This window comes from Lactuca saligna, chromosome 4, assembly GCF_052625555.1.
Source record: "Lactuca saligna cultivar CGN05327 chromosome 4, ASM5262555v1, whole genome shotgun sequence".
Classification (NCBI taxonomy): domain Eukaryota; kingdom Viridiplantae; phylum Streptophyta; class Magnoliopsida; order Asterales; family Asteraceae; genus Lactuca; species Lactuca saligna.
In genome coordinates this window covers 289,375,954-289,392,050 of record NC_136420.1, presented here as the reverse complement: position 1 = coordinate 289,392,050, position 16,097 = coordinate 289,375,954, and positions in this window count along the sequence as shown.

The following is a 16,097-nucleotide window of genomic DNA, read 5'->3' as shown; positions in this document are numbered from 1 at the left end:
ACAAGTCTATTGTCGTGAATAAGGTATACTATAAATGGCAAGTATACAGAGTACGAGCATCCCTATACCGACGGGATCCCGCAAAGGATAAGACTCTGATTTGTGCTAGTTTTGGATGGTTTATAAGCCTGTTACAATGAAATGCCTAAATTACATTAACGTGGGTTCGTAGTAGGTTCTCCTGCAGCTATGACCCTGAGAATCCTACCTTCTGCGCCAGAGTTCTTTGTTATAGGACAATCCTTCTTGAGATGTCCTATCTCCCCGTATTGGTGGCATGACTGGCTAGTACTTAGCCTTGGTGGCGAGAGTGAGGTGTTTAGCCAGAGTTATGTGGACACGAGTGCCTTCCTCATTACACCACCTTGGAAACTGCTTCCTAAAGCGTTCTGCATGAGTTGCCGTTTGTTGCTGCGGCATGGCAAGTCTTTGGGATCTCTTGCGCTCCGTTAGGGCTTGACGATATCGCTTCTTCCTCTCGGTCTTACGGCTTCGCGAGTCTATGACTGTTGCCATTTGTTGTTTTCCCGTTTCGGTATTACCATCGGAACTCTCGACTTCTTTGTCGGTCTTGCTTATGTTGCCTGAGTTGATGTGTGTAAGGAAAGTTGTCACCGCAGCTGCTACTACAGCTTGAAATGAAGCGGCGTCCATATGGAGGATAGGGTTTTCGTTGCTCGGCGGATCGTTTCCGGATGACGACATGATTTTTGTAATACAAAAGATAAAGATTTTTGTGAGCGATTCTGGTTGACTCTAGATGTACTTCGATTGCTTTAAGTAAAGAGTACAAGTATGTTCTTGAAAGTTTGACCTACATCCCTATGATGCAGTCCTAGTACGGATTGGAAGTATGTTCATGATGGTTTGATCTACATCCCCATGATGCAATCATAGTATAGAGTAGAAGTATGTTTGTAGAATGGTCTTTTTAAGATGTTTGTCGTTCAAGCCGAGGTATCATTGGTTGGTGGATAACATGATCCAACCACTAGAAGGGACATGGAAATGCCTCCGGAGTTAAATTACTATAGTCCAATGACTTGACTAAAGCATATTAACGAAGGTATGATGAGGATTTTTGAACAAAAGGTGACACGGGAGTTAGCCGACTGTCAATATCATCGATGCTTTACGATGTAATAAGCTTAGGAAAAATTTGACTTTGAAGAAGGTCTTACATCATATCCAGAGTAGAATGGTTTAGGCCGCATAAAGGCCTAACTAACAGTACTTACAATACAAGATAGTTTCATAGAAAATGCTGCATCGGGCATAGACAGAAAATAATTCTTTTAACAAGGGAAATTAAAGTAAGGCATCTACTTTTGGCGACGGTCATCCCTCTGGTGGACTCTCAGCTCAGTCAGTTGACGTTCCATATCAAGTAGGTGTCCTTCGTATACCCTTACGAGTTCTATGACTTCGGCTTGTGTTTCAGCTAATGCTTGCAACAGGGTCTCATGGTCTCTCTTAGTTCTCTCACGGGTGTTTTCAAGATGATTGGTGTAGGTGGTGTGCATTCTTGCGTTGGTATTTATCCTCTTTGATACAATGGAGAGTCGTCCTGCCTTGAATTTCGTTTCGACCAACTCTGCGGATTCGGATTGTTAGAACTTTGTCTGCTGAGCTCCCTTCGCTTAAGTTGTAGTAGCTTCGGTCTCCTTTTGACGACATAGGTCGATCTTGCTCTTCGCTCCATGTTTCCAAGTATTCTTCCTAAGGAGGCGTCGGGCCATGAAGAGCTAGACGAGGGTTAGGGTTTGACTTCGGAGCTACCGGGGGTAGGTTCTCCTTCTCGAGTTCAGAGTTATCATCATCCGAAAGATCTTCAGTATGGTGATCATTCAAAAGGGATTGGATGCTCATTCTCTGGTTCTTCTTTGAACCATCCAGCACTGCCTCTGTTCGGGAAGTATGAGTTGTCGTGGGGATGAGGTCCAGCTATGTTATCTATACAGTAATTTGGGGTATAAGAATCTAACACATAAGTACTTTACACAAAATACTCCTATAGTATTTTAGGTTTACGTTCTATTGTTCTCATTGTGGTATTGTGGGTAAGTTTTTAGACTTGTTGCAACTCACAACCACACTTAGGCACATGCTAGTCAACCCTTGGAAAATATAGTTGATCAGGCTATATCATCCCAGTTTTGACTATATGTCTCTAAGTCTACTTGTGCTGACCAACAATCGTAATACTTTTGTTCTGTCTTAGTGACACTGATGAATGTAGACATGTATAATTCAAATACTTTATTACTTAAAAGTATAGACTCTTTATCAGAGTATTTTAATCCCTATTGCATTTATAGTTTGTATATCTTTTATGGGTTGATATACTTAATTCACTATAAACAATGCTCTGATACCAATCTGTCACACCCCAAAACCGAGAACGGCGGAAACGTTCTGGGGCGGAGGACGTCATGTAATGTATCACAACAATGCAAAGTAGTAAACAAGCAACAACATCATCCATTGCATTAATAGTAAAATTTTAATTACATTTGAGTTCTTTCATAGTATAATTCTACAAAATGAATATTCAAAAATAAAAGACGAGTCTTGATTTCTCTGTCTTCACAGAACCTGGTAGTCGTACCTGTCTATCCGTATCCTGGGAATACAAGTTATTTTGAAAGCGAGTATCAGCAATAACGCTGGTGAATTCATAAGTATTTATGTGACTTTGATTTGTAAAGCTGTAATTGAAAGACCTGTAAATGTTTTTGAAGGAAAGTTTGTACCAATGAACATGTTTGTAAATATCTGTAAACATTTGAAAACTCTAGAAAATCCCATATTTTCTACTAGTATAAAATGTAGCCTTCTACCAAGACTCGACTGTTTTGAATGTTTGCTTCAGAATTCCAATATTTGTTTGTAAGTGAGTGGTAGTTTAAAAGTCCCAAGATGAACTACCATGATGTTTTTCATGTCGTAAAATAGTAGATTTGTGTACAGTTATAATCGCTAAGATATATGAAAACTCCGTAAATCAACGTGTTTTTAATACTTCATGTGAGTTTTATAACCATACTATTGACACTGATGGCCTGTAACAACGTTCTTCAGGCGTTGGAATGTTATGACATTTGTCACCCCAGACCTGCCGGTCTAACTGTAGCTAACAGTTTAGGTGCGGGATTGTCAATCCCGTATAGATCTATACACAAGTATCACGCTCCCCCTCCAAGGGATTATGGTATATAATACAGGACTTAAAATGCATACTCGAACGTACGTGAAGCTGAAATGTCTCACAATTCTTAGTACTAAATAGATTTACGTATGAAAGTCCATTTTGTTTTTGTATATGAATATACCTTCTTGATATGGTACTTGTAGTATATAAAATGTTATGAATATCTAGTATACTATCTCATGTAATTGTATTCCTTGAAATGGTATGTCTTGAAGTTGTAAGCTTCTGTAATTGTATGTCTTAAGATTGTATGCCTTTTTAATCGTATATAATTGTATCTCTTCGCAAAGTATGTAATGTATTTGTATTGACTCATGAATAGACTGAATCTTGTATAACTCTTGGTACTCGGAATGGTAAATAGTATGTCTTAACTATACCTATTATAGTTATTGATAATGTGTGTGTATAATTCGAAATATGCCTTTGCTACTCAAAGGTACTGAACGAACTGACGGAAACTTTCATGTCTATATATGTACATATATATAACTAATATTTAGACGACCTTCAGACGGATAACCGATGCCCTAAGGCCACATCCCAACGAGGAAAAGGAAATAAAGCGAGCTAGCCGTCCTAAATCCTTCAAACATTACTTATATAAGTATACACGTATAGGCAAGCACAAAAATATAAAATAAGTTTTGTAAAACCTTTGAAAAGTTTAATAAATAAGAAAATGATGACTTGATGTCAGTTTCTAAAATGATTTGAAAGTAGTTTGTTTGATAAGAACAGTTTTAAATATAGGAAGACCTTTGTTTGAAACATGATTCTAACAGTGTTTGAAAGGAATCATAAATTATATAAGACAGTTTGATAAAGAGTTTTTAACATGTATAAATGTTTGTCGTAGACTATTATAGTTTTTCCAAAGGTTCGTTTCGTTTGTATAGTAACCCTAGTGTAATGCTCACTTGTTATGAAATGTGTAACTTTTTGTGGTGACATAAATGAACACCTGTACTCAAGGTATAAATAAACTGTTTGATTCGTATACGTATAACAACATATTTAATTTCAATATATATCAGACGATATCTTGTTATGTTTTCCGTACGAAAGATTCCATATAATGGTTGTGAATCACATATGATTTACTTGATAGAAATGAGTATTTTGTGAAACTTTGAGTTACACACGATAATAATCGTGTGTTTACTTGTATTCCCCCCCTTAAAAGTGTATATTAAAACAATATTGATAACACATTTAAAAATGTAGATTATAGGGGTATGAACTCACCGAAGAAAGTGCGTGATTTGAAGAAAACGAGATTTTCCCGGGCGGCACCTCGACCGGAGAGTGACGAGATTCTCGGGAATCTCGGGGCTTCGGACTTTCGTCGGGACTCGAGTGCGGAAATCAAGGTCGTCGGGACAGCTTCTAGTGCTTGGAAGTGTGTGAGAGTAATTGGAGATTTGAGAAAGTGTGTCTAAAACTCGAAGCTTATGCCATCTATTTATAGTGCTGGGGGCGTGAGTACGCGGGGCGTAATTTTGGAGTACGCGGGGCGTACTCACTTACGCAGCGCGTACCTCGTTACGCTGGGCGTAAGAATGCGTCATGGCTTACGACTCCTGGCTAGCTAAGCGTAGAGTGGGCGGGCCGATGGGACTCTACTCTGGGTCTAGTACGCGGGGCGTACTCCCAGAGAACGCGGGGCGTAATCCGGCCTGTCCTCTTCTAAATTCCGTAACTTTCGCGTACGAGCTCCATTTTTGACGTTCTTTATATCCACGCGAAGGTGAAAAAATACTCTACAACTTTCATTTAGACTTCGTCGGCTAGTTTTGACTTTATTTTTAATTATATTTTAATTAATAGGTCGGGACACGATAACTTTGTTAAAAATTCGTAACTTCTTTATCCGGAGTCCGTTTTCATCAGACTTTTTATTGTTATACTCCTATTATCAGGCTCTCCAAATTTCATTTAGGTTGTGTCGGCTAAAGATCGCTCGATCTCTGTTTCGAGTTTTTAGCTGTCTACTGCTAGGTTAGAAACTTCGGAAAATCATAACTTCCTCATACGAAGTCAGATTTGGGCGTTCTTTTTATGCATGATCACGGCTTAACATAATCTACGATTTTCGTTTAGATACCTAAGGCTAAAAATTATTGTATCGAAACTTTGCGTTTTACGTCTATCAGCGTTGCCGGCTTTCGCCGTGAATTTTAGATTGGTCATAACTTCTTCGTTATAACTCGGATTTTAGTGTTCTTTATATGTATGAAAACTTTGATACGAGTCCTACCACTTTATTTACCCCAAATATGATTTTAGGAAAGTTAAATTTTGGCTTAAATTTGACTGGCGTTACATTTTATTGTCTCAAAATATCGGATTGTCACATCAACCTTTTGAAATTCCAGACACAATATCAAATAAAGTCGATCCCAAGAACTGGTAACAAGATTGAACTTTGAATTCAGGATATGATGAAATCAAAACAAGTCAAAGACTAAAATGTAACAGCGAAATCATCGATCGACTTCAAACGACAATCAACAATCGTTCTTTTTGAAATACGATCATATATCCGATTGACCATGAGAGAATATGAGATACAACAACGATGTGAATGAATTATATCAAAGTGGATCCAGGAATAAAAGAAACAATTTAAAATGGGCTTCGAATTGAGGATTACAAACAGTAATGAAATCATATTGGGCTTAAATGATTGTATTGCTAAAATGGACTTTGGGCTCATATTTCAACTAATGAACAGTAAATCTCGTGAAAATGGGGTTTGATCTAATTTCAGAAAATTAATTGAGTTACAACGAATTTTTGGACTTAAAACTCGATTCAAATGAACAATTGCTATTTGAAAATCATATCGAACAGCAAATAGGATTGGATTTGGACATGATCAACGAACAAAAATTGGATCACAACAAATGAGTTTTTCAAAGAAAATTTGATCCAATGAGTCAAATGATCACAATTCAAAAACGTAATGCATGATTCAATGAAATTAAGAGAGATCATAAAGAGAGACTCACCAAAATTGCTCAATTGCGAAAAAATTGCCAAACCGAGAATTGTTCTTCAAATATCACCTTGATCTTGAAGACCCGCTCTGATACCAATTGTAGTGACAAAGAACATGGTTTGACATGCAGAATTAAAGTTTGCACAATTAAACATGGTGATTTGGATGATCAAGAGATGTATTGATTGTATATGGTGTTACAAAAAGGATCTAGATCTAGACTACATAAATAACACACACTTATACACTCAACTTTTACATCCCTCATGCACACCTCTACAAGTGGACAAACTCACCTTATATAGAGGTGTTTACATGTCTATCTTTCACTTTCTATCTCTCATGTGTCATAAGGCTAATACTCCAAATGCAAGTTGGTTTTACACAAGTAAAACATTTACAAAGTCAATCATGAATAACTTTGCACCCCAACAGTTGTCATGGGCCATGGGGGAGACCTCCACCGGTGTCTTTATCATCGGGAGGCGAGTTCAATCGAGGCGCAAATTCACTCATTTACTGAACTCATCTCCTCCACGCCTAAGGCGATTGTTGTAATCCCTGATGACATCACATAACAATCCGAGGGGGATCAAGGGGCGATTAAGCAACCCATTATTTATGTTCAACCTATCCCACTATCTTCTTCTGATCTTTCTCCATCCAGGGGTCCCGGGGGTCCTGAGTAGCATCAAACCCCGCTCCGTGAAGGGGTTCCTGGAGTGATATTGGATCTAATGTGTTTGTTCCTGCTTGGAGTTTGCTGAATGATTCTCGTTTGTCTGTCCACATCAATGCTGTTGAATTTGCTCGCCATGCATTTTCGCCTACTGCCGTTACCGATATGGAGGCCATGGGCATCTCCGCCTTGGATCATAACATGTCATATGTTGCTGCCCAAGCCATGTTTTATCTGGTCGATGGTTCTCGTTGCATCCAACTGCTTAACAAGATGGAAACCGCCCATACAGGTTATGGTGCTTGTGAGGTCGAACTGAAATGTCGGATTGCTGAGCTCGAGAAGGATGTCCATGGTTTTGACTGGAGGTATGCCCTAATTGCTTCGGAGAAAACTACTGGGGAAGAAATTCAGTCTACCCTGGAAGAAAAAGTAGACTCCTTGACCCATGCTAATGAGGGGCTCATGATTCAAAATGAGAGTCTAGAGAGTGATGTCTATTACCGTGATAAGCTCCTCGAGGAGGCTTGAGCTGAGGCAGAGGCTTTTCGCGCGACCGAGACTAGCTTTTATAGGTGAGGGTTTTGCACATCATGAACAAGCTAAATGAGCATCCAGAGTTCACCAGTACTGTTCGTCGGATCAGACATGCCTCGTTCGTCGTCGGTGATGAATCTGGCTGCAACGGGTTGAAAGCTGAGATAGACTATGATTCTTATGATCCCAATGCCAATGATTCCTGATCCAGTCACACCACTAGTCTCAATGATTTCCTGTTTGATTTTTTGAGAATGGATCATGCTTCTCTTTTGGGCTTGGGACATTTGGATATGATGGTTATGATGGGTTTTGGTCATAAGACATCCTATGTGCTCATACAAACCCTAATGCTTGGATCTAGGTTTCTCTATTGTACATGCAAGTTATCCAAGACTATAAACCCTAATTCTAGCATACAAGTAATCATATTAACATGTAATTAGGTTTAAGATCATACCTTGATTGTTATGTAGCAATAACAATCCCAATTCCTCCTTGAATTGACTTTGGAAGGCTTAGAGTCACAAGTGTCACTCCTCTAATGGTTCACAAACACCATAAGCAAGAGGATGAAGAGGAGAGAGGATGGAGGCTGCCAAAAACGTGTGTAAACCCTTACAAGAACATTAACCACGTTTTTGAGCCTTAAGGGGTCTTTATATAGTTGGGTTATTAGGGTTATCTAACAAGGAAACCCTAATTTGGATGCTTAAGCCCTAAGCAACCCATAGACTCCTTTAATTAAGCCCATGGACGATTTCCTTATGGGTTTCCCATTAGAATTCGTCCATCCCTTAATACAAGGCAATCCATGGCCCAAATTGCAATTATCTTATAATTACAATTCCAGTCCCGTAAGTTTAATTAATCTCTTTTAGTCACAAAACTAATTACCAATTAATTATTGACTAATATTAAGTAAACAATATGATTTCTCCTTTAATATATTATTCTCATAATACATTAATAAATCATATTTAATCCTTACTCTCCATAATTCATCCTATCAAGTTGCTTTGGTGAAGGCAACCCAAAAGGACCATGCACCATCGGGTCAAGTACATACCAAAATAGTTATGGACTTAGACACTAATCCAACAGTCTCCCACTTGGATAAGTCTAACAACTATTTTGCGCATGACTTCAGATCCTGATCTGCAATCGTAGCTTTCCAAAGCCGCTGTCAACTCTGATCCTATCAGATACGCGTGTCCTTAGATAAGGGATCATATATTCCTCCATTCTAGATATCGTATGAGATATGATTTCTAATCATTCTCTTTGTACTATATCTCGATTTCCGATTTATGACGACAGACTAACTGAACAAATCAAATTAGTCCTAGCCCGGTCGAGCATTTACGTATGTCATCACTAAACCATCGAGGGGCCCAAAGATATCGCTTTTATTCTTTGAATAAAAGGAACGGATAAACTTTGATACAATGCTTGCTTGCACTCACTAACCAAATCACACACAACAATATGTTTTATAACACCAAGTTACTAGTGCGTTTACATATTATCAATGTGCAACCGATTAGCAAGATACAACTCACACATCTCGGTTTCAAGAATATAAGATGTTATCGTCTCACTAATCACTCGAGATAGTGATCCAAGTGAGCGTGGGTTTAATCCAATGCTCAAATCATATTCATAAGCACTCATGAACGTTGCAGCAAACATTTGCTTATGTCTAATACTTTTCTAGACAATCCACACACCAATTCATGATAGTCTTCATTCATATCTACTTCCCACATATGAACGACTGTGGTCCGTTTGAATAATTCGATTATTCTTAATAAACTCAATTATTCTGGAAGTCAAAACATGCAAGGTGAAACACAAGAATAATACTAATCCCATATGGCCTCAAACCTTTGAGTATAAACAAAACACGTTTTATTTATCACCATATCGATTACTCATTATCTGTCGTTTCGGGTAATCAACTTCTTACTTGAATTCCAACACTTGTCCCATGCTCCTAGCATGCACACAATGTTTACCTATGGTTCTTACTTTTGTGAAATAGACAAATTGAACACGTTTCCAATCCTTCTCATTTTACAACTCCAAATCCATTTTCTTAAGTGTAAGAATATCAAATTCTCGCTACTTATAGAATATGCTAGATTCTAACACTTTATGCAATGATCCTTTCGTAATGTCACTGCACCAAGGTCACAAAGACTATTGCCAATGATATTACAAAGTCCTCTATCGGAGATTGTCACAAGACAATTCCTTAGATACGATGTCTCTTACGCAAAGTACATTCCTTTGAACATCCTTTTGCATAAAGGTTTCTAATCTAGACATAGATTTTCAATCTTTACTTCCCAATATGGACACGCTTCCATAATTTCCATATGACAACTCATTCTTAATAGAATCTTATATATTCGTAATTATGTCGATATTGTCCATCCAATATGGAAACATTTCCATAATTTCCAATACTATACTTCCAACTACTCACAAGCAACCAATTCTCGTCGAACTTTGGATTGTCCTTTGATAGTTGTTTAATTATTTTAGTCAAAACCGATTCTAGTCCCTTTTCCCTCTAAATGCACTAGACATTTGGAAAATCTTAGAATGGTCAAACATTAAATCATTTGCAATCGATCCTATACTCGGAGCGTACGGGACACGACGCATAATGTTTTATTTGCTATGTTCTCAAAGTTCGAATTGTGAAGAGGAATGCCGTAATCACAATCGAAACTTTAAGAACACACTATGTACCCTTGACTAAGTTTAGTAACATTTCTCAACCTAATCCTTTAGATTTGAAATGAAGCATAATATTCTCTCCCTTAATTATAGCAAAACAACCTTTCAACTCTTACAACTTTGCAAAGTATGACTCTTGTTTTCTATAATTAATATTGCCAACTATGCAATACTTGCCTTAATAATCATACAATCATAACATTTATGCTCCCACTATCATGATGATTATTATAAAACATAACACTTATGCTCCCACTAGCTTCGACATGTATTCATAAACATCTTAACTTTCAGAAAAACAATACTTATTGAATTTCTTAAGTTCATGTTTCTAATACTTAGTGCTTTGATAATCTTTTATCAAGACTTCTTGAACTTATACACTTTTGCCTTAGATAGTTCATATGTGTGTCTTAACAATTAAGATTAATTGCCAAACCTCACAATTCAAATTATGGAAAGGGATGCCGTAACCATGATCGAATTCGAGAATGCAATTTTACAATCACTATCTTTTAAAATCTTTCTTAGTGAAAGCATTTTCTCACAATCATTTTCATGAAGGAGGAAATCTTATGACACTTAGATTTAAACGGTGTATGTGTTCCTATCCATGTGAATTTGTTAAAACCAAAGTTTACGACAAATTCAAACTCATATGGATCGAACTTCCTTAATCTTGATTTCTTGCCTTATGGTAGCACAGCTGCCCACCACGTCTTCCAAGTAGTTAAGCAGCTCACCTTTTCCTATCAATGTACTTTCCATTGATCAAGGTCCTTGCCTTTTATGCATTCAAATGACAACTCATAGGACTCACATGCATAATTAACTCGATTGGATTGGCACAGAAACAAAATAATGTCTTCACGATAGGTTGTAAACCTCAACTCGTGTGCTAGTGATGATCGATAAGGTTTATTTGATTTGTTCTTGAAACTTTTCAAGACTATTAAGACTCCCACTGACTCCTTGACATATACGATTCTCTTATCAAAACATTTCTTGACAAACAAATATTCAAGAGTTAGTGTAGTTTTTATCAAAACAAAAACACTTCATAATTTTGGTCTTAGTTGGTCTTTATCTTATCCAAGACATCACAACTTTTCACAATTGATGAATGTTATAAACCTTCTTAATACTATTCACTCAATGTCACAATCTTGACTTTAAGACTTGTTTTGGAACGAAGTATGATTGACTTCTTGATTTGACCATTTCTTCAATCTTTGATTCCTTTTCTTGGACATACAATTGTACCAAGACTCACTTAGAGGATCAATTGAGATATGGTTCTTAATCATTAAGACCTATCATAAAGCATAAAAGCTACTCTCCCTTCTTCTTAGAATGGAGAAACTCTTATCTTTCTGCCTATTTGATTCTTCTTATTCGTTTTGCTATTGATCTAAACCCTTTAATCAATTCAAAATTACACTTAATCTTGTAAGTATAATCATATTTACTAAACCTTTAGTAAATCATGACGAATATCTTTGTTACTCTTATGGTGAACTCGATCAACACACAACTTTGTGTACTCGATCTCATAGTCCTTCACTTGACACTTTGTCAATGAATTAGTCTAATTTCCAAATATGAAATTTCTCAGTCATCATGCAACCAAGTTGCGTGATTCCAAGTTTCTGTCCAATTGAAACTTGGGCGATGAGAAACTCTCCCTATTTGGTAAATTCTTGACATTTCCATAAATAACATAACTAAGAATCACATCCATTTGTTGTAGAAATATTCAAACATCAATTTTCATAACGATTTTATTGCAAGGAAATAAACAAATAAATAAGTCAAACAAAAATTTATTTTATTTATTAAAAGCAGCGGAAAAACATTTGTCATTACAATGCAAAATCTATTGAAAACTATGTAAAAGAAAATTTTTAACAACTCTATCATAACTATCTAAGCTCAAAATCCAATCTTCAAGTCCATGCGATCAAGATCCATCTCTTGGTGATTAGATTCATCTTGCTTTCTCAACAAGCTTCCTTTCTTTTCACCGATCCTTTAAAACATTCAAATGCAATCTTATCACATCATGTATTAAGAATCAATGAATAGGAACTTAATGGAGTTAGATAGTGGATTCTTACCTAAAGCGTAGTCATACTTTTGACTCTCCCATCTCTTAGATCTCTTAGGTAAATAGGGCAACTTCGTCTCCAATGTCCCTTCTCTATTGGCAATAAAAGCAAATTGACTCTTTTGGAACAACACATGGAACTACCTCAGACATCGCCTTTCTCTTATGATCAAACTTTTCGATCATTGCATGTCTTTCATTGCCATTGTCTATATCCATAGAGGTCTTGAAGGCAGATTCACCAATCAACTTTGCTTTTCTATTGCGCCAAACCATTGTTGATTCAGCAGCAATAAGCATGTAGGTGAGATCTATAAGTGTCACGTCGTGGTTCATTATATAGTACTCTCTTACGAACTCACTATACGAGTTGGGAAGTGACTGAAGAATCCAATCAACAGCCATCGCTTCACTGACAACGGATCCCATCATTCTTAATTTATCAATGTGTGACTTCATCCCTAAGACGTGTGCACACACCGACTTGCCCTCTTTATGTTTACTTGCCAAAAGGGCTTGAGTGATATTGAACCTTTCAATTTTACAATCTTGTGGGTTAGGGAGAATAATTGGAGGAGGAGGAGGAAGTGAAGCATGATTTCTTGTTCCTCGATCGAATCGTGGAATATCATCTTCATGTGGAATGCTTGTTCCACGGGATTTGAGAAGACCATAGTTGTCGAACTTTGACATCGGGAGAAAAACGAATTCAAGTTAGTTGATTGATTGAGTCCTTGGTAAATCACCCAAATGAAATTCCAAGGCTAGGACCCAACACAATATCCTACAACTCGGGAGAAGGATGCCGTAACCCAAATTGAAGAACATTTGAAGGTAAGTGAATGACGATTCACTAATTTCCACCATGAAAAACGAAAAAGAAATTTAAGTTTTAAATATATGAAAACTCCTAGATCCTTTGAGATTCATTGAACATTTCAATGGCATGTTTAAATCTCGATATGCCCCTCTTGTTTGTGATTGGGATGCCGAGGATCACATGAATAACCATGCAAACTACATGGTGCCCTCACATGTTACAATCACCTATTCGATGTGCCGGTAAACCACACACGCTCCACCGAACTATGACAAACATTGAGTCACCCTTTGCTACCTTTGCTTAGAACCATTTAGTGTGCCGGTAAACCACACACGCTCCACTAACGTCTTCGCAAGGGCACAAAGTGTAATTTAATGGAATTGCATCAATTCACTTTTGCCTAAGTAACTAAGATTGGGAATTTGAAAAACATTTAGTTACTTTGTATTTCATTATACTTATAATGGAAGGTTTCGTCCTATCCTACCCGTTCGGCTAACGACCCTCCACTAGTCAAGAGTGCGGTGGGTAAGAGTGGATACCCATTCAATCGCCATTTTATAGGCAATTTCCTTAAACACCCCTTATAGACCAGCTTCGTGAATGAGGCCTAGTAACGGTAAGACTGACTTTTACTCATACATATATATAATGTTATACTTTTAATGTTATATATAGTATAGGGTGTATTTTATACTTTTAAAATACTATATGGTTAACTTTAACAATTACACTTTTAATTCAATTAAATGGTTAACCTAAACCTTTATGGATTTATTAAATCTCTTTTAATTATACTCCTTAATTAATTAATAAAACCATAAGGGTGTGATTTGAACTTTTCAAAACATTACTGGGGTTTTAGAATTTAACATTCTTAATTAAACTTTTAATCAACTTTTAAATTCCAAAACTTGAGGGCAAGTTTTGAAATCTTTTTCAAAACATTAGGGTTTTAACTATTTAAATTTCAAAACTCCAAAACTTTTGGGTTCAAATTTAAACTATAAAACCTAAAGGGGAAAATATGAAACCTTTCATAACAACAAGGATCAAATAACAAATAATTTTAAATTAACATTTAATCACATAATTATCCATATTTGATTTATTTAATGATTTCTTGCAAAACAATTTATCAATTTACTCAAAATAATTAATCAATTATCTTATAAGGAAACAATTATCTTGTTAACTGATAATTATCTTTAATTAGATCAAGAATATAGTCATATATATCATAAAATCGGATTTATATTGATCTAACATGATAAGGTAACTATCCATATGCAAAAACAGCAAGAAATCCCGAGATAAGCATTATCTGACGAGTTGACTCGTCGAGTCAGGCATGGACTCGTCGAGTCTGCATGGACTCGGCGAGTTCAGCCATGGACTCGGCGAGTCCAACCTCCACAATCCAAAAAATCGAATTTTCCAGTTATACAAAGCATCAATACAATTGAAACCAAGCTAGGCTCTGATACCACTGATGGGTTTTGGTCATAAGACATCCTATGTGCTCATACAAACCCTAATGCTTGGATCTAGGTTTCTCTATTGTACATGCAAGTTATCCAAGACTATAAACCCTAATTCTAGCATACAAGTAATCATATTAACATGTAATTAGGTTTAAGATCATACCTTGATTGTTATGTAGCAATAACAATCCCAATTCCTCCTTGAATTGACTTTGGAAGGCTTAGAGTCACAAGTGTCACTCCTCTAATGGTTCACAAACACCATAAGAAAGAGGATGAAGAGGAGAGAGGATGGAGGCTGCCAAAAACGTGTGTAAACCCTTACAAGAACATTAACCACGTTTTTGAGCCTTAAGGGGTCTTTATATAGTTGGGCTATTAGGGTTATCTAACAAGGAAACCCTAATTTGGATGCTTAAGCCCTAAGCAACCCATAGACTCCTTTAATTAAGCCCATGGACGATTTCCTTATGGGTTTCCCATTAGAATTCGTCCATCCCTTAATACAAGGCAATCCATGGCCCAAATTGCAATTATCTTATAATTACAATTCCAGTCCCTTAAGTTTAATTAATCTCTTTTAGTCACAAAACTAATTACCAATTAATTATTGACTAATATTAATTAAACAATATGATTTCTCCTTTAATATATTATTCTCATAATACATTAATAAATCATATTTAATCCTTACTCTCCATAATTCATCCTATCAAGTTGCTTTGGTGAAGGCAACCCAAAAGGACCATGCACCATCGGGTCAAGTACATACCAAAATAGTTATGGACTTAGACACTAATCCAACAGGTTATGCAACAGCTTTGTTCTCTGTATGAGGTTGATGAAGTTCCTGACGACATGCTAATTGAGGGATCTGGTGGGGATGTCAGTGGCAACAACGATAGTGGCTGCGACAATGGTGGTGATTGTGGTGCTGATGATGGCACGGTGGTGGAAGGAAATGGCGATGGTGGTGACGACCCAGTTGATTCTTAAGGTACTTTCATACTGTGTACTTCCCCTCGTGTGTGAAAGTAATATATATGAAGCTTTTGTTACTTGTTGTTACATGGTTTGATAGTGTTTGGTAGTGGTGGCATTCTTGGCCTTGTTTGTAATAACTCTTCAGTGTTTGGTAGTATGAATGGTGTTTGCTTACACTCATTGTTGTTGTTTTTGCTTGCAATCTGTTGTATCTTGTGTACAATGTTTTGTTTTGAACTCCTGTTATTGTTGTTATTCAAGCGTAAGACTGCAATGTAGTGATGGGCGATTGCTTTTAGTCGACGACCGCAGGCGATACGCCGATTGTTATAATTACATGAGTGTTAGATACCGATGTAAATCATCCCAATGTATTGGGTATAATGTGGCTTGTTTTTAGCCTTGTGAATACACTAAGTATTTTAATTTGATGGCTATTATGAGCCTTCTAAATACACTAAGTATTTTAATTTGATGACTATTCTGAGCCTTGTATGTAACATCCGGGATTTACCAGGTA